Raw genomic sequence first — 10,239 nt, 5'->3', positions numbered from 1 at the left:
AGACACCAGTCTGATCCAGCTAGGCAGCTTGCAGGTTCTCAGGTGAGGGGTGGGAAATATTTCAGCAATGGGGAGGGTACTGCGACATGCATGGCTGTCTGTGTGCTGCTGGGTCTGCGTGCAATTCAGCGGTGCTTGTACATGCAATGACAGGAAGGGTCCCGCGGCGAAATGCTGCAATTCGGAGTGCTTCTGTTCAGGATCCCAGGCATGCCAATTTCCTCCAGCTCTGCCCCAACCATTACCCTTTCTCTCTCTTTCCCACAACCAGGCCCACTGAACACACTCAGTATTCATGGGACTTGTTTCTTATGTTGACGGTGGGGGGCGGAGATCAATTTTAGATGAAGAAGCAGTAGGGTTGGGATGTCCTTGTGCCTGATTCCAGGTATATTAAAATCTTGGATTTCTCTACTGATTTCTATGGGCAGCTTTCGCTGCCATCCCTGGAGATGTTTAAAAATAGTTTGCCAGTGTGAACCAGGAAGCTACCTATCCAAGGCAATGAGAGGATTCTCTGAACCTTTTTTAAAAAATGTCTATGGTTCTTTCTTCCTTCTTTTCCAGCTGCTCCATTCCATCCTCCCTCCCCCTTGGTTCCCTTTTCTCTTTCTCTCAGCATTGGGCTGTCAGGGATTCCCCCCACCCAGCTTTGTGTGTGCGCACTTCTGCAAACACCAGGTGTACCTCGAGCCTGCTGATACCTCTCTCTCTTTCTTGTGGATGGGTGGTGCTGTTTGGCTACATTTGTGCAAGCACACAAAGACACAAAGGCATAGGGAAGGCTGCAGCGACATGCTCCTAACATGCACTTAAGTGTGTGCAGTGGAGGTGAGTTCTTGTAAAATTCCACATGGAGCACTGCAATGCCTTGGAAGAACACAAGAGCTGGATCAAGGGACACTTTCTTGGCCTTAACCTGCCTGTCAGTGGCAGTGGAAAGCCAGTGTGGTATAGTGGTTAAGAGTGGTAGACTCGTAATCTGGGGAACCGGGTTCGTGTCTCCACTCCTCCACATGCAGCTGCTGGGTGACCTTGGGCTAGTCACACTTCTCTGAAGTCTCTCAGCCCCACTCACCTCACAGAGTGTTTGTTGTGGAGGAGGAAGGGAAAGGAGAATGTTAGCCGCTTTGAGACTCCTTCGGGTAGTGAAAAGCGGGATATCAAATCCAAACTCCTCCTCTTCTTCTTCTTCTTCTTCTTCTTCTTCTTCTTCTGTCTCTGAAATGGGGATATTCCTGATCTTTGTTGGGTGAGAATGAACCAAAGAAATACAGGGACACACACACACTCTCTCTCTCTCTCACACACACAAACAAACATGTTTCCTGTTATAGGGCTTTCAAAAGAATGACGACGATAAAAGAAAACGAGAAGAGATCCATATGCCAAAACCTCACAATTAAAAATAGAAAGGATGTGGAAATTTGCCAGCACGGATGGTCTTATTGTTCCGTCTGCTCTTGGAGCTGATACTTAAATTGCTTGAAAGAGGTACGTTCCAGATAGACAAACTGCACTAGTCAGTTGCCTTCCCACCGCCCCAAAGAAAGGAACTTGGAAGAGTTGTCCTTTAACACCTTTTAATGTGGCATAAACAGGAGCCTGTTCCATCAGATGCAGAGATGTCATCAGGGCTCAGCAGAAGGACCCCAAACACAGCAGGGCTGGGTTGCTACATTTTAAAGTGAGTGAACTAATATGAGAAAAGAGGGCCGCCCTTGCCCAGAGGCCATTAAGCCACAAGTCTAAAATTACTTAAGTGCACAATCTGGTCTGATGCTGCATGTTTACGAAAGTTCGTGCCATAGTATAACTGCAATCCTGTGCCTAGGAGTAGTGGATGGGGGAAGAAATTTTGTTCCATTTGCTCTTGAAGGCAAATCGGTCAGATGTGCAATTTGAAAAACTGTATGAGGGCCGTAACAACGACCTCCCTTCAAAATTCGCACTTGTCCGAATTTTGTGATTCAGTTGTCCCACCAAAACGTGCTTGCAAAGGTGCATATATCGGGGTGGGGGGTGGGGAGAATGTGCATTAAAATGAGTATGTTCCCAAAAGCAGCATACCAAAAAAGCATTGCATTATGAGAAACTGCTTACAAGAATGAGTAACATTGCTCAAAACTGCATACAAAGATGTGCTTATTGGGAGAAATTTGCAAAAGTGCTGATGAATTTTCTTGAAATTGCAAATTTAAAGAACCGAATTTAAAGTTGGGAAAATGAGGAACCGAGGGGACCGAAATTGGCAGATCCTGGGAGCAGGTCCCGTTGAGTACAGTGGGACTTACTTCTGAGTAAACATGTGTAGGAATGCACTATTAAATGTGCGAGCCTTAAGGTGCCGCATGATTCTTGAAAGTTAGGAGGCGTTCCTATTTATCTTCCTGCGGAAACGTGAAACAAACAAGCACCAGACATATTGCATTACTAGGAAGTTTCCTGAAGGCTTGGAATGCCCAGACACAAACAAAGGTGGAAAAAAAAATCAATGTCCCTTTCAGATATTTTATCTCTGACATGTTTGATCCATATCTGGCTTATGCTGAGAAAAGATGATGATGATCACATTTCTCATTACAGGCTAAAACTGGCCATAAACTGTGGCATGGAGACGACTGCTTTGCAGAAGGCTGAGGTGTGCTAACTTTATATATGCATAATGCAACTGCCCAACCCGCAGAGGGTTCCAGGCTATTCCAAGAACTAAGGTGGCCATGTGCCCTATTTCAGAGGGACAGTCCTCTGTTTGAAAGAGTCCTCTCCAGTCCAGATTCTGGCTAAAGACCGAAAACCATAAGAAAGGAGCCACAGAGGTCATGAAACTGCCCACCGGCAGTTAGCGTGCCCTCGACCACTGACTGAACAGGACTGCAGATCACCGTCCTCCCCGCGACATTGAGATATATAGTTCTATTTAAATTGGTGAATGGAGAACCTGTGGCACTTCCAGCAATTTACAGAAGCTGTCCCAGTTTCTGATTTGATCCCGGAATGTCCCGCTTTTCCTTAGGACGTCCCGATTTTCCTCAGAGAAATGTTGGAGGAGGGTGTCTCTATTTTCATCAGGGAAATGTTTGAGAGTATGTGGGGGAGGGGGTATCTCGCAATCATGGAGCCACCAATGAAAGGCTCTGTCGAGGGCCAATGCCAGCTGGGCAGCCAACCAAGCTGGGTGATGGGTTCAGTGCCCCGTTGGTCTGGCATTGCAGGGCTGTTCCTCCATTCTTGTGAACTTCTCAAATCCTCCAGGCCTCCTAAGTGGGGCCACACTTTTTCCGGTCAAACTGCATTATTTCCTGCTGTTGGCCTAGTCAGGCAACCCAAGGCCCGGGGGGCCAGATCTGGCCCAATCAACTTCTCAATCTGGCCCACAGACGGTCCAGGAATCAGCGTGTTTTTGCATGAGTAGAACGTGTCCTTTTATTTAAAATGCATCTCTGGGTTATTTGTGGGGCCTGGCTGGTGTTTTTACATGAGTAGAATTTGTGCTTTTATTTAAAATGCTTTTATTTAAAATGCTCTGGGTTATTTGTGGGGTATAGGAATTATTTCACCCCCCAATATATAGTCCGGCCCACCAAATGGTCTGAGGGACGGTGGACAGGCCCACGACTGAAAAAGGTTGCTGACCCCTGGCCTAGTCCAAGTCAGATGCCATGATTCATTTTTAAAAGCCATGGTCTGCCACAAAAGAATGCATCTACCCTGTTTTGTATCCTACTTAGAGCAACCTTCGGTTCCCGGTACATCTTGCAGTTTAAAATAATAAAATGGTATAATAAAAATTTATTAATCTGAAATGGAAAAAAACCCAAAACCCACAACTGCCCAGCAGTATCAATTTAATTAAATCAGACTGGACAATAAAGCAACACTTAAAACCAGTGCTTTTTTCTGGGGGGGACGCAGGGGTACACATCATAGCTGTCAACTTTCCCCTTTTTTGCGGGAAATTCCCTTATTCCTGCGCTGTTTCCCACTGCAAAAAAGGGAATGTTGACAGCTATGGTACACCTACCCCTCAACATTTTGTGAATCTAAGTTTGGCCTCATTGAAGGGCAGGATTTCAATATGAGTAGGAAAATGAGAGTACCCCTAAACATTTTTTTTAAAGCAAAAAAAGCACTGCTTAAAACTAGTTATATAACACACTAGAATGTCTGGGCATTTATTTATTTTTTTGAAGAAAAGCTGTAAGAGTGGGGGCCCGGCAGGCTTCTTTGGAGTGAGCACTCCAAATGTGAAATGCCGTGACTCAGAAGAACCTCCTTTTGGTCATCAGCCACCTAACCACAGATAGAGTCACAGAATTGTAGAGTTGTAGACACAAGGGTCATCTAGTCCAACCCCCTGCAAAGTAGGAATCTTTCACCCAACCTGGGGCTCAAACCCACAACCCTGGGATTAAGAGTCTCTTGCTCTACCGACTAAGCTATCCAGCAGGCGATTGTAAGGTTTGGTACAGACTCAGATAGTGTGGTTAGAATATGGTTCTGACGAGGTCCCGGGCCATTCGTTATGCATTCCCTGCCACTGTTTTTCATTATATTTTTCATTTATATTTTTAATTCTATTTGAGGAGTCTGTATTTGAGCATGCGCAGACTGGCATTCCCTTGCCACTAAATCCTCCTTTTTTGTTTGCTCATTGCCTTTTTAAAAATTAAGCACATCACAAAAATTAAATAGTGTATACGACTCACCAGCAAGGGGGGTGGGGACTGTTTACCTGCAATCCTCCCAGTTTGTAAAATCGCTTTCTCTCAAAATTCGGCCATCTTTTCCAAGCCAGCCTGTGTTGAAGTTTTGTTATTTGTTACATTTTTATACCGGTCCTTCCCCCGAAAACCTTGGGATGGCGTATGTAATTCTCTCTTTCCCCCACTTTCCCTCCAATTTTATCCTCGCAACAGCCCTGTGAGGTAGATTAGCCCGAGAGCTGAGGTAATTCAGTAAGCGTTGCGGCTGAGTAGGGACCTGAACTCAGTCCCCCGCCAACCCAATGCAAGTGCGACCATTGCACCATACTGCCCGTCTGTGGACATCTGCTGCGACTCTGGCTTGTAGGGCCTGGCTCCTGAGAAAGGGAACACGGGTTAATAGGTAAGATGAGTGCTGGAACTTCCCCTTTTCGCGAAATTAAGCATTTCTGCTCCCACAAGCATGTCAGAATTAATTAGCTCCTTTTAAGCAGCTTTGCGCCGGAGACATGGTGGCAAGCGTGCTTTTGGTGTTCTCCCAGGTTGTGTGACATACTCGGGGCAAAGCAGTGTGGCTGTGCTTGGAGAAAAGGAAGCTGGCTTCTACCGAATCAGACTGTTTGACCATCAAGCCGTTCTCCCCCCTTACCTTGCTGCCGGATATTTTAAACTGGCGATGCCAGTGGCTTAAACCTTTGTGCATGCAGAGAAGGTGCTCTGCTAACGTTCCCCAATGTGTGCTTTTATCGCTTGGGAGAACGACGGGCATTTGATTTGCAAATAGCTACACCCGTTTGCTAAACGGCGGCACGAGTGCGTGGGCCAGCTTTTCAAAGAAAAACGCGCATGCGCAAATATGTGCGGACACACGGGCATGGGTTGTACCGCATCTGGGCTGGCACTGGAGACAGCTGGGTTCTTTGCGTATGTTTTGCACATGCTCCCTCTGCCCTGCCTCCATCCCCAAGCGGACTGGCAGAAGGCCTGGGCTGGCTGCGGCCTTGTTTGCAAAGGTTTCCCTAACGTGATGTGGCAGGGACCATCTGGGCGCCTGGCATTGATGGGGTCTTCCTGCCAACACTTTGACCCGCGGCGCCAGGGGAGAGGATTTTCCGGAGCGGGTCGCCGTCCCAGCCCTTGAACTGTAGCTGCCTACACAACATGTGCATTGCTTTTACTCCTCGGAGAACCGCAGTCCCCAGGATTTTTTTGGGGGGGTGGAGGGAGTGGTGTGCGTTAAATGTAGACTACGTAAGCAGCCTCTGCCAGCCTGGCCAACACCTTCTCAGGCCTGTCCTCACTCCCTGTCATGGACTGGCTGGATGCAAAGGAGTGGTGGCAGGCAGCAGCTGGGGAACCCCCCCCCCCCCCAAGGGAACCCCCAGGGGAAGAAGGCTCAGAGCCAGGGGACTGGTGGTGGGACGGCAATGAGTGGTCAGAGGGAGGGGAGGGAGGAGACTGGGAGCAGGTGCAGTGTTCAAAACTAGCCAGGCGCGTTTTGCGACTGGCATGGGTCCAATTGCGGCCACGTGGAGATCTCTGGAAATCAGGTTGGTGACTAGGGAAAGAGGAGGATCTGAAATATTTTCCTCGAAGCCTGAATTGTGTTTTACAGTGGTACCTTGGTTCTCGAACTTAATCCGTCCCGGGAATCCGTTCGACTCCCGGAACGGTTTGAAAACCAAGGCACAGCTTCCGATTGGCTACAGGAGCTTCTTGCAGTCAATCGGAAGCCACGTCAGACATCCGGCTTCCGATAAACGTTCGCAGACCGGAACACTCACTTCCGGGTTTGCGGCGTACGGGAGCCAAGGTAGCACTGTATTCTGGATTGTTTTATTTGATGTTTTAATGTGTTGTAAATCGCTTTGAGATTTGTTCTTTAATATGGACAGTGGTACCTCGACTTACAAAGATAATCCGTTCCGAAGGCGCCCTCGTAAGTCGAAATCTTCGTAAGTTGAAGGCGCCATCTCGGAATGGAAAAAAACTTCGCAAGTCGAAAAAACTGCATTGAAAACCTCGTAAGTCGAGGTATCGTGCCGCCGCTTCCCCTTCGTAACTCGAAAATTCCGGAAGCGGTGGCCATTTTTTCACTTCCGGAACTGATTCAGAAGTCGAAAACTTCGGAAGTCGAGTCACTCGTACGTCGAGGTACCACTGTATATAGAAATGAAGTTAAGAATAAGAGGTTCCATTGCGAAAACAAAAGATGTGGCACCTAGACGTTCCGTTGTGGCAACCATAACCTATATACCTGAATTTCTAACGATGAGGAGGTGTCAGAAGCTGAAGAGGTAACAGGGTTTAGTGAGCAGGAAGAGGCTGCAGCAGACAGCAGTCCAGAACCAGAGGCAGAAGCAAAGGCTGGAGAGGAGTCAAGAGGCAGGGTGGAGGCAGGTTGCTGAAGAAGTTGGGGGTCTCTCCCTCCTGTGGCACCCAGCTCCCTAGTCTCCAAGAACCCAAAGAGGAGTGAAGAGGGCGGAGCAAAGAGAGACAAGATGAAGGAGCCTCAGGTTGCTTGGAGAGAAGGAGATTTGGGCAACTGTGGGAAGGCGGGGACCTTCAGTCCTCACAACTGCCTCACTGGGGCAAGATCTACTCACTCAGTTTTTGTTTCTTTGAATAAAGAGTTAACTTCGCCAACACCTTGTGAGTTACTGCCGACCTTACACCGACACCTGCCCTGGCACTCACTTCCACATGACGGAGGGGAAGGTTTAGGGTGTCTCCTAAGCGAGGGGGCCTGTGAAGAACCCGACATTTTGGGACGGTTCGCTTCGAAGACAGATTTGGGCGCACGGATGCGCTTTCACCCCAGAGGCCTTTGGGATCTGTTCTTCCCCATCTCCTCCTCCCCGTAGCTGAATGATTCCTTCCGGAGCTGATAAATGAAGCCTCGGGTGGCAAAGCAGGGTGTTGGGATGATTTGAGGAAAACTGGGAGGGCGGAGATGGTGAAGATGTGTGGCAATTAGCCGTTCGACCGGGGAAGATGCGAAAGGTGCATGTGTAGTAGCAGAAATCCTGTAGATAAGGCTGGGAGGCTAGACAGGAAGATATTATCAACAACAATAATAATTAGATTAACTTTAGCCCTGAGGAAGCTACTTAGCTGGGCAGGAAAGCAAGTAATAAATCTAGGGAGGCAGGAAGGGGCATGGCGGGAGACCCCAGGTCTGTCTGATAAGGATGCCAAAAATAATTATTAATGATTTGAGACGATCCTGGAAAAATCGAGAGGACGGGGGTGGGAGAATGAAATGGCTGAAACCTGCTAATTTGGGGTCTGCCGAGGGCAAGGCTGCTGCCAGACATGTGTCTTTCTTTCTCCCCTCAGCCCCCGCCACCCGGTCGAAACGCTGTCATGTTTACCTGCCTTTTCGAAAAGAAATGTTTATAAATGGTGGCAGCAGTATGGAAAGAAGAACCGGCTGTTTTGGGGGTGGAGAGGAGGAACTGTCAGGGATGGGGTTGCACGGGGGTGATTTTGGTCTGGGTGTGTGGGCGAGACAGGCCGAGGATGAGAGGTGAGCGAGAAAGATTGAGATCACAGCTGTAAAGACTGGGGAGGAGGAGGGGGGCAAGGGGGAGATATGCTGTACTATCATCACCCAGCCCTTGGTACTTGTTATTCTGGGCAGGAGCGGACGCTGGCGACTCCAGCAGAGATGCAGCGGAAGAAGCTGCAGCAGTATTGGCGGGGTGGGGGAAAGCTGAGGACCTGGATCTCCTCTCCCCACCCTCATGACTCACTATTCTCATGGAGAAAAGGAGTCTCCCGTGGTTAGCCCTGTGCCGGCGTCTTCCTTTATAGAAAAAGGACAAAGGTGGAGAAAGGGAGAAAAATGGGTTTGTGTTCTCTCTCTCTCTCTCTCTCTCGCACACAAAAACCATTGTGCTTTCCAACATTCCAGTCTCTAATTAGGCCACACACACACACACACACACACACACACACACACACACACACACACTGTTCCTCAGTCTGCAAAGGCAGGGAATTCTGTGATGGAATTTATATTTTGGGGGAGACCCCCACGTTTTTACTCAAGAACACAGCGGCATGGATTATCAGCAGGTGCCCCATTCCTCGCACCCGTAGGGTGTCTCGGATTCCCTCACCTGAACCCACTACAGGTGTTGATAGCAGGTGGCCTAGGGGAGAGCCAACCTCTTTTGTGTGTGTGTGTGTTTTAGCCCCATCTCTGACTTCCCCTACCCCCAATATTTATTTATTTATTTACTTATTTATTTGCGCTTTGTTTATGGGCCAACCCAGCACACTGCAAAGTGCCCTGCCAGTCAGGGTTCCAGGCCACCCGCCATCTTCATTGACTTTTCGGCCATTGCTCCAATTGTGTTGATCTGTGGTTGCCGGGCATCACGCGTGGATGGTATCGACTGGCGACAGGTGACTTGCAAGCACTGGAAGACGCGGGTGGCACTGTGGTCTAAACCACTGAGCCTCTTGGGCTTGCTGATCAGAAGGTTAGCGGTTCGAATCCCTGCGACGGAGTGAGCTCCCGTTGCTCTGTCCCAGCTCCTGCCAACCTAGCAGTTTGAAAGCACATTGGTGCAAGTAGATAAATAGGTACCACTGTGGTGGGAAGGTAAACGGTGTTTCCGTGCGCTGCTCTGGTTCGCCAGAAGCAGCTTAGTCATGCTGGCCACATGACCTGGAAGCTGTACGCTGGCTCCCTTGGGCAGTAAAGCAAGATGAGCGCCTAATGGTCAGGGGTCCCTTTACCTTGACCTTTACACCATTAAAGAAAACATGCTAAAGATGCAATATAGATGGTATCTCACCCCATCAAAACTTTCAAAGATGTATAAAAATATAGCGAACAATTGTTGGCGTTGTGGGGAAGGTGAAGGATATATGTATCACATGTGGTGGACATGTAGAAAGATTAGAGAGTTTTGGAACCTCATTTATGATGAGCTGAAAAATATATTTAAGTTAACATCTGGAGGGCTGAAGGTTAGGGGTGCCTGATGTAATAGAGTAATCTTTGACGGTGAGAACCTAAGTTGTCTTCTCCTCCCTCGGAAACTCTGCACCTACATAAATGGATGGACTGTATCCAACCAAGTCCTACTCATAGTAAACCTGTGTGGAACCCAAAAGGATCCAAGTCAGCAGCTTTATTAATTTCAGTGGGCCTGCTCTGAGCTTGACTGACAAATGAGCATAATGGTCACAGACCCAAAACATTCAGGATTGGCACAGTCCGTGAAAAACCCAGTTGCAGCACTTACAATAAAACTTGCAATACTTATAATAAGGCTAAACCTTAACACTACAGCATACAGAACACCAGACTAGAACAAAGAGACAGAAAAGAGAAAATAAGTGAAACTCAGGCTCCTTCTGGCCTCCCTATTATAGTCAGCATGACCTTGACAGAAAGATAACAGTACCAGTTTAAACCAGTTGTATTCAGCTTCACAGAAGGAAATAACCCAAACAACAGGAACCTTCTTCCTGCTTCTTTCACACAGAAAGAACCTCCTTGAACCTTCTTGTATTA

Source organism: Lacerta agilis, chromosome 14 (assembly GCF_009819535.1).
Source record: "Lacerta agilis isolate rLacAgi1 chromosome 14, rLacAgi1.pri, whole genome shotgun sequence".
Classification (NCBI taxonomy): domain Eukaryota; kingdom Metazoa; phylum Chordata; class Lepidosauria; order Squamata; family Lacertidae; genus Lacerta; species Lacerta agilis.
This window is presented reverse-complemented; position numbering follows the sequence as displayed.